This window comes from Triticum aestivum, chromosome 3B (genome assembly GCF_018294505.1).
Source record: "Triticum aestivum cultivar Chinese Spring chromosome 3B, IWGSC CS RefSeq v2.1, whole genome shotgun sequence".
Classification (NCBI taxonomy): domain Eukaryota; kingdom Viridiplantae; phylum Streptophyta; class Magnoliopsida; order Poales; family Poaceae; genus Triticum; species Triticum aestivum.
In genome coordinates, this window is record NC_057801.1 from 793,321,531 (window position 1) to 793,331,130 (window position 9,600).

General features: G+C 45.6%; 1 pseudogene; it reads left to right on the forward strand.

Annotated features, from left to right (window-relative positions):
- The first annotated feature begins 777 nt into the window (after positions 1–777).
- On the forward strand, positions 778–916 carry LOC123073128 (uncharacterized; annotated as a pseudogene).
- The last annotated feature ends 8,684 nt before the right edge of the window (positions 917–9,600 follow it).

The following is a 9,600-nucleotide window of genomic DNA, read 5'->3' on the forward strand; positions in this document are numbered from 1 at the left end:
CTATCTGTTAAACCATGTAATATTCAGGCTCAAGGGGCATACATGCACCGGTTTAGTTGAGATAGGCTCGGTCTAGGTTAGTTGAGTTATTTGGTTGTAATCTCTTCATGTTTATCTTATCTCTACTTTCCTTGTACCTCAAGATGTAATCTCAACAACTTGTATGCTTATCAGGGATATGCCCCTGCCTATATTAACACGCAACCGTCGCCTCGAGAGAGGTACGACGTTCTCCGCTGTTTCACATGGTATCAGAGCCACCTCTATCCATCGCATCTAGTAAACACCACCGCAGCCATGTCGTCCTCCTCCTCCAGCACCGTCCAGGCTTCCCTTGGGCAGGTCGCAGAAAAACTCACCCGCACCAACTATGTCCTATGGCGTGCGCAGGTGATGCCGCAGCTGAGAGGAGCTGGGCTGTTTGGCTACGCCGACGGCACCATGCCAGAACCTGTCAAGATCCTCGTCACGAAGGACAAAGATGGGAAAGAAGAGCAGACGATGAACCCTCTCCATCCGATCTGGTTCAGAGAGGGGAAGCAGGTACTCAGATACTTGCTCAATACTCTCACCAAGGAGGTTCTCGTGCAGGTTACCTCCATCGCCACGCCGCACGAGCTCTGGGCAGCTCTCGCCCACATGTTCTTGTCACAGTCCCGAGCCCGCGTCAACAACATCCGGGTCGCTCTCTCCACGGCGCAGAAGGGAACGCAGTCTGTCGCCGCCTACTTCGCCCAGATGAGAGCGCTAACTGATGAGCTTGCAGCCGCCGGGAAGCCCATCGACGACGATGAGCTTGTCTCCTACATCACCGTCGGCCTCGACATGGAGTACCAACCCCTCGTCTCCGCCAACGACACGCGCACCGACACCATCAGCATCGACGATCTCTACGCTCAGATGAGCAACTTTGATCAGCGCCTCTCCCTCTACAACAACAACTCGGGCGGGGGCTTCAAGTCATCTGCTAATGTTGCCGCTCGTGGCGATGCCAAATCTGTGGCAAGTTAGGCCACACCGCTCGCCACTGTTGGTACCGCTACGAAGACGACGGTGAATCCTCACAAGATGAAAAAGTTGCAGGTGTTGCTGATGGCTCCTACCGCATCGACACGAACTGGTATGTGGACAGTGGCGCAACTGGCCTCATCACCAGCGAGCTGGAAAAGTGACAGTTCGTGAAAAGTACCATGGGCAAGACCAAGTTCACACCGCAAATGGAGAAGGTATGAGCACTAGTCATGTTGGCCATTCAGTGCTTAAAACTCCTCACAAAAATATTTGTCTAAGAAAATTTTTGCATGTCCCTAGTGCTTCAAAAAATCTCCTTTCAGTTCATCGCATCGCCATTGACAATCATTTATTTCTTGTGTTTCATCCTTTTTTCTTTTTGATCAAGGATCAGGTCACGAAGAAAATTCTGTATCGAGGTAGATGCGTTCGAGGGCTTTACCCGTTGATTCCGGAGCTTAGGAGATTGAATAAACAAGCCTATGGTGTCACCAAAGTCTCTTCAACATGGTGGCATGATAGATTAGGGCATGCATCTTTTTCTTTAGTCGAACATTTGCTTAAAAAGAATAAGCTCCCGTTTGTTGGTGAGCGAGATCGTGAAACAATTTGTGATTCTTGTCAGTGTGCTAAAAGTCACCAGTTACCTTATCCTGTGTCTACAAGTATTTCCACCAAACCTCTTGAGCTCATTTTTTCAGATGTCTGGGGTCCTGCTCCTACATCAGTTGGTAGACACACTTATTACATAAGTTTTATCGATGATTATAGCAAGTACACATGGATCTATCTTATCAAAAAGAAATCTGATGTTTTTCAAGTCTTTCACAACTTTGAAGCACTAGTTGAAAGAAAGTTCGATTGCAAAATCTTAGCCCTCCAATCCGATTGGGGAGGGGAATACCGCAACCTCAACTCCTCTTTTCAGCAAATTAGCAATATCACACCACGTGTCATGTCCCCATGCTCACCAACAAAACGGATCAGCCGAGCGCAAACACAGGCATATAGTTGAAGTCGGCCTGGCCTTGCTTGCTGCTGCCTCCATGCCTTTGAAATTCTGGGATGAGGCTTTTCTCACCGTAGTCCACCTCATAAACATGTTGCTGTCACGCCCAATATGCAACCCTATCCAAAAGGAACTCGAAGGTCCCACCAAGGATAGACCCGCATATTGAAACACTTTCGCAAGGTGGATATCATTACATCAACATTACATAAATAGATGGGGATACATACATAAGGCATACAATGCCACATGAAAACAACATCACAATACATAAGAGCAACATCCGGCTACGGATGAACCATAAACAGAAACTCAAACGACATCCACCCTGCTAGCCCAGGCTGCCGACCTGGAACCTATCCCCTGATCGAAGAGGAAGCAGAAGAAGAACTCCAAGACAAGCAAACATCGCCTCTCGCGTCAAGATCATCGCATAAACCTGTACCTGCAACTGTTGTAGTAATCTGTGAGCCACGAGGACTTAGCAATCCCATTACCATGGGTATCAAGACTAGCAAAGCTTAATAGGAAAGGAAGGGGTAAAGTGGTGAGGCTGCAGCAGCGACTAAGCATATATGGTGGCTAACATACGCAAATAAGAGCGAGAAGAGAAGCAAAGGAACGGTCGTGAAGCTAGCAATGATCAAGAAGTGATCCTGAACTCCTGCTTACTCAAACATAACCCAAAACCATGTTCACTTCCCGGACTCCGCCGAGAAGAGACCATCACGGTTACACACATGGTTGATGTGTTTTAATTCAGATCTGGTGTCAAGTTATCTACAACCGGACATTAACAAATTCCCATCTGCCTATAACCGCAGGCACGGCTTTCGAAAGATTATACCCTGCAGGGGTGTCCCAACTTAGCCCATGATAAGCTCTCACGATCAACGAAGGATATACCTTCTCCCAGGAAGACCCGATCAGACTCGGAATCCCGGTTTACAAGACATTTCAACAATGGTAAAACAAGACTAGCAAGACCGCCTGATGCGCCGACAATCCTGATAGGAGCTGCACATATCTCGTTCTCAGGGCAACACCGGATGAGCAATCCGTACAACTAAAACCAGACCTCAAGTTTCCCTGAGGGGGCGCTGCAAAGGGCTCTAGTTCGGACCAACACTTAGACAAGCACTGGCCCGGGAGGGCTAAAATAGAGATGACCCTCGGGATGTGCGACTCCCAAGGGTAAAAGGGGTAGGTGAGGCAAATGGTAAAACCAAGGTTGGGCCTTGCTGGAGGAGTTTTATTCAAAGCGAACTATCAAGGGGGTCCCATAAATCACCCGACCGCGTAAGGAACGCAAAATCCGGGAACATAACACCGGTATGACAGAAACTAGGGCGGCAAGAGTGGAACAAAACACCAGGCATAAGGCCGAGTCTTCCACCCTTTACCAAGTATATAGATGCATTAATAATATAAGAGATATTGTGATATCCCAACCAAAATCCTGTCCACCATGGAGAAATCTTCAACTTCACCTGCAACTAGCAACGCTATAAGAGGGCTGAGCAAGGCGGTAACATAGCCAAACAACGGTTTGCATAGGAAAGGTATCAAAGGTTAGAGGTTCATGGCAATATGGGAGGCTTGATGAGCAAAAGATAGGTAACGCAACATAGCGATATAACGAAGCAACTAGCATAGCAATTATAGTAGTGAGATCCAGGGTAGCGGTCATCTTGCCTGAAATCCTGCAAGGAAGAAGAACGAGTCCATGAAGAAGACGAACGGATGAAGCCACGAAGACGAACCAAGCGTAGACGAACGAATCCTCACGATCGCAACGAAACGGGAACTATCGAAAAGAAGCACACAACATAGTAAACACACCACACATATACAAGACATGATGCGCAACCAAGCATGATGCATGACAAGGCTACATGAAGCTACTCATGGCAAGAAATGATGCAAACAAGAACAACACATCAAGGCAAATTTAAATGAGGCCGGAAACAACATATAACAATTCCGGTAAGTCCTCATATGCATATTTCGAAATTGGTCCAGATCTGAATAAACCTTATGTTCAAGTTGTTAAACAGCAAGTTAAGATGCACCATGATGATCTACATGAGATTCTAGTCAAGTTACATATAAAGTTCATTTAGTTCGGAGCTACGGCCTAGAAGATATGAGCAAAACAAGTTAAACATGGCATTGATGCAAATGCATACAAACATCAAGCAAACACACCAAAACAAGGATGCAACATGATAATATGAAACTACATGCAAATTCAAGCAAGTTTCATATAGAGCACACTCAAAACGGAGCAACGGTTCAACACACATACATGAAACAAGTTATAGCAACAATCTGTCCAAAACAGCAACTAGGCATATTACAAGCATCAAAACAATAAGTTACAGCACCTTAACATGAGAACAAAAGGCATGGGCATGATGTATAGGTAAAGCATAACAAAACATGAACACTGAGCTATCTCCAGAAATCACTAGAACATGCTCAAACACACATGGTAAGATTGCAAGTAATAACAATTCAGACTTTGCAGAAAATAACATCAGGTTGCAATGTTTAGAGCTATCAAGCAACATGTTACAGGAACTTATAATGGCAAACAAAGGCATGGCATGATACTACTAAATGCATAGATCAAAAGCCCCTTACTGACCATAAGCCAAAAAGGATCAGAAAATAAGATGGCACCCACGTAAACATAGCAAGTTATATTACAGATTCATACATGGCAGAAACAGAATTATGAAGGCATGTTGGTGAGCTTGTACCACTCACCACAGATCAATACATGGCATGACAAGGTACCAAACAGTAAGAAAACATGTTTGTGAAGCTAAGAATGACAAGAGGAAGGTCACGATAACAACTGAACTTAATGTTAACAGGCTGACAACAACATTATGAAGCAACTTTGGAGCAAGATATGAACAATCTACAGCAAGCTATAAATGCAACAAGGGGCATGTATGGTTAGAGTATGGCATGTAGATCAAAACATATTTAGATCACATCTCCAGATTATGCATAGAATGATTTGTAGGAGCAGGTTTACATCGCATCACGAAATAACAGATTCAGCCTAGCAAAACAACAACATCATGTACACTACTTAACAAGCTCGATTCACTCACCACAAGTCATTGCATGCCAAGATAAGCATTGCATCATCAAGAAGACATGTTTTTGAAACAAACCAAGTCAAGAACAAGTTCATAGCATGCAAGGATCAACTACAACAACCTTGGCAACATTGAATAACAAGTAAACAATCTGCCAGGAAACATTTTGAAGCAAACGTAGAGCACGAAAATGACATGCTAGACTAATCCATAATTGCAACCAAGGGCAGGGATGCATAGAAAATAACCATATGTTCAAAACATCCTTACCGAACTATCTCAAAATATGCATGGATCTCTCTGTAGCATCAAGTTTACATGGCATCAAAATAACAGCAGAACAGGGACTAAAATCAGTAACATCACGATGCCTAGTTTGCATGCTTATGATAGTCACCACATTGATCACAAAAATACATGGCATACACCCCTGTAAAGATGACATGGCATAGTTCAAACACATGTAGACATCAACCTCATAGGATGCACACATCAATCATGGCAAAAATGACAAAAGAGCTCGTTCTGATAATAGACAGCAGAAAATATTATGAAGCACTCTTGCAACGATGATTCGGGCATCTAGATGACCTCAAATGAATATGTTGCAATGGAATGAAATGATGTACTCGTTGGGTCGAACAATTTGACAGATTACACGCACAAAACGGAGCTACAGATGCAGAGATACGGCATGATGAACATGGCATGAAAATTACACAGATTCGGGGACTTAGTCGTTTACTGAAAAAAGCAGACGGGCGCTATATGGCTAAATGTCGCACGGGGCGGGGGAAAGAGGGTTTCTCACCCATTGGGCTGAGCCCAGAAGTGGAGAGGCCGGGGCAGGCCGGGCGCTTGGCTGGCGGCCTGGCGTTGCTGGGCCGGGGCCCACGTGGGCGCTGGGGTTCGTCCTCCCGAGCGAGGAGGCGGGCGGCGCTGAGGAGACGTCTCGCCGGAGCTGGGGACTCCGGCGGCCGGAACGGCAAGGGAGCGAGGGGAGCGGCCGGATCCGGGATGAGGACGCGGCGGCGGGGACCTGCCGGCGCGGCGGGGAGGCGCCGGCGGCTGGGCTCGGGCGGGAGCCGGGCGCGGCCGAACAGCGGCGGGGTGCGGGCCCTCCGCGCGGGCCAGCCACGGGCTCGGGCGGGCCGGCGGCGCGGGGCGGCGGCGGCTGCCACGTGGCCGGATCTGATTGGCGCGGGGGCGAGGGCGTACGTGTCCGGCGGGGTGCGGACGCGTCCGGTGTCACGGGGAGGAATAAAAGTAGGGTTTTGCCCGAAATTTCGGAGGGGAAGGCTAATTTATAGGTAGAGGGAGCTAGGAGAGTCCAAATGAGGAGCGGTTTTCGCCCACACGATCGTGATCGAACGACCGAGAGCATGGAGGGGAGTTTGCTGGGTTTTGGGCCACTTTGGAAGGGGTGTTGGGCTGCAAGGAGAGAGGGGCTTTACGGTTACCCGGTTAACCGTTGGAGTATCAAACGACCTCCAAATGGCACGAAACTTGACAGGCGGTCTACCGGTGCTATACCAAGGCCGCTTGGCAAGACTCGGTCCGTTCCAAGAAAGTTTAACACCCACTCACAACAGGAGACGAAAGGGGAACGCCAGAGGGCATAGGAGTGACGTATTGCAAAACGGACAACGGGGAAAATGCTCGGATGCATGAGACGAACACGTATGCAATGCAATGCACATGATGACATGATAAAATGCAACACGCAAGCAAATGACATGGCAACAATGGCGAATAACTGGCAGACACCTGGCGCATCGAATCCGGGGCGTTACAACACTCCACTAACAAGAGATCTCGTCCCAAGATCTTAGGACCGAGACGGAAGGGAAAAAGGATGAGGTGAAATAAGAACTGAAGAGAAGAAGCAAAGAATCGAGAGCACTCGAGAAGAAGAGAGGAACGACGAGAATGACGAGAATCGAAAGCTCACGGAATCAGATAGGCTATGAAACCACTCCGGTTAGAACGAGATAAGAAACGAATAAGACTGAAAGGATTTAGGCAGCACTCCGGCTGAACATGGAAAGAATAGAACATGAACTTCACAAGATGGAATGATACTTGACGAGATGATCAATGCAATGCCTCCAGAAGAATTGAAAGAATGGAATGAAAAGAACTTAGAAGGAAAGGGTTGAACGGAATTGTTGAGAAAATCAACAACGAAAGAATAAGCTTGATGTGGACTTATGGATAACATCTCAGAAATTATGAGGTGATAACCAGCCGCAAACGGAAATGATTGAATAGCTGAGAAGAACGAAGGAATGCAAAACTCCAATTCAAAAGAATACGGAGAATTAATTGCACTTCGAAAGGCAAGAAGGAAAGATACTTGAGCTCCTTCGACAAGAATCTTGATGAACTCTTGAGGAATGAATTAAATCATGACGGATCACCATGAACTCCGGTAACAAAAGGATGATGGAATAAATTTGAAGGAAGAAAGAATAAGATGAACCTCGCGATGATTTAGATGGAGGTTCCGACGAAATGGCTGAGGAAATTTGAACTCCGGAAAAGAAAAGATGAGAACACTTGGAACTAGAATTTATTCATCAAGAACAAACTCCGAAGGAAAAGATTACTCACTTGGATGAAATAAGAATAAGATTTATTGTATGCTTTTCCTTCATCAAATTAAATTGATGACCAACAATGGATTTGGCATACTACTTATTCTTCTTGAAAAGGATTGAGAAGGGATAACACAAAACTTGAGAAGGTCTTCATGAACCACCGGTAGGATTGAAAAGAACGAAAGGATTAAAATGATACTCAAAGAAAAGAATCTGAAGGAACCACCGTAAGAATTCGAAAATGAGTGATGAAAGGGGCGGAATCACCGGGAAAAATTAGAAGAACCAATATGCTCGAGGGGATTAGATGCAAAAGAACATAGAGATCATGAGCTGATTAACGAACACTTGAACGAAGCACCGGGATAATTGGATAATGATAACTGGAATGATGGCCTCTGGTGAAACAAAAAAGAAATCAACTCCTGAAATACTCCAGATGGGTAAGAAAAGGAATATCTGACAATTGGAATAATTCGAGAGGGTAACAAGAAGCTAGAACCACGAATTTTGAGAGAACGGGCAAGATTTAAAGGAAAACTCTTCTTCGATCTTCGACTGACGACGAGAAACACCACCAAAATTACTGAGATACACCGGGAGAATGAAAAGCAAAGAGGTTGAGCCAACAATGGAAAAATTTGAACGAGATCTTGGAGAAGAAATGTGACTGGTGGGATCCATTCTTACGTCACAACTAGAAAAGAATTGAGAATAACTCCGGGGAAATTAGAAGAGTCAGGTAAGATTCTGGGAAAAGACCTGTGGGTTAGGGCCCACTGAAGAGATAACACCGTTGGAAAGGATTGATGAAGAGATAGATGATGCACCGGAATAATTGAAATATTTGAATGAGGTGACAACCTCGAATTAATTCAAACACAGACGAATCTCCTGAGATGTCTTGAGCACTCCGGGAGGATAAACTGGCGAGAGACGAACGAGCAAGGAGAACACTTGATCCTAGAAAAGAATGTGATCAACAACGAATACTTGAATTGGGTCCACCGGAAAAGAAAAGAGATGAAGAATGTCAAACAAAAGAGAATTCACCAGTTGAAACAATTGATGAAAGACTGAAGGGTTCCGCACGAATGAAATAGATTGTCGAGAGAGACTCAGACTGCGGGAAGAGAAAGGGTGGGAGGGCGGGAAAACAAAGACAACTTGGAAGGGGAAACCGATGAATATCTTGAAGAGAAAAAACACCGGTTGAAATCCTTGAGGAGAGAGAGCAAAAACTTCACACGAGTAGGATGGATACTCGAATACGGACTCCGGTTCCGAGAAGAAGAGGGGTGGGCGGGTGGTAAAAGAAAACAACTGAGAATTGAACTCAAAGATGAAGAGGCTCGAGTTGACTTGACGAGAAATGCACCGGATGAAAAGAGATGGGAACCAACGATCGAAAAACCGCCTGCGTGAACCTAAAGAAAAATTTGAAGGGGAAGAGGAGTAATTCAAAACACCTACGTCAAAATTTCTCACCAGAGCGACGAAGGGGCTGAGGAGTAAAAAGAATTCCTACTCTTTGATATAACTAGACTCTGAAAAACAGTTTTCTTCTAGACTCAACAACGGCCAAACTACACGATCAAACAAGGGGGCTCCTAGGGTCGGTCGAGGCTCTGATACCAACTTGTCACGCCCAATATGCGACCCTATCCAAAAGGAAGTCGAAGGTCCCACCAAGGATAGACCCGCATATTGAAACGCTTTTGCAAGGTGGATATCATTACATCAACATTACATAAATAGATGGGGATACATACATAAGGCATACAATGCCACATGAAAACAACGTCACAATACATAAGAGCACCATCCGGCTACGGATGAACCACAAACAGAAACCCAAACGACA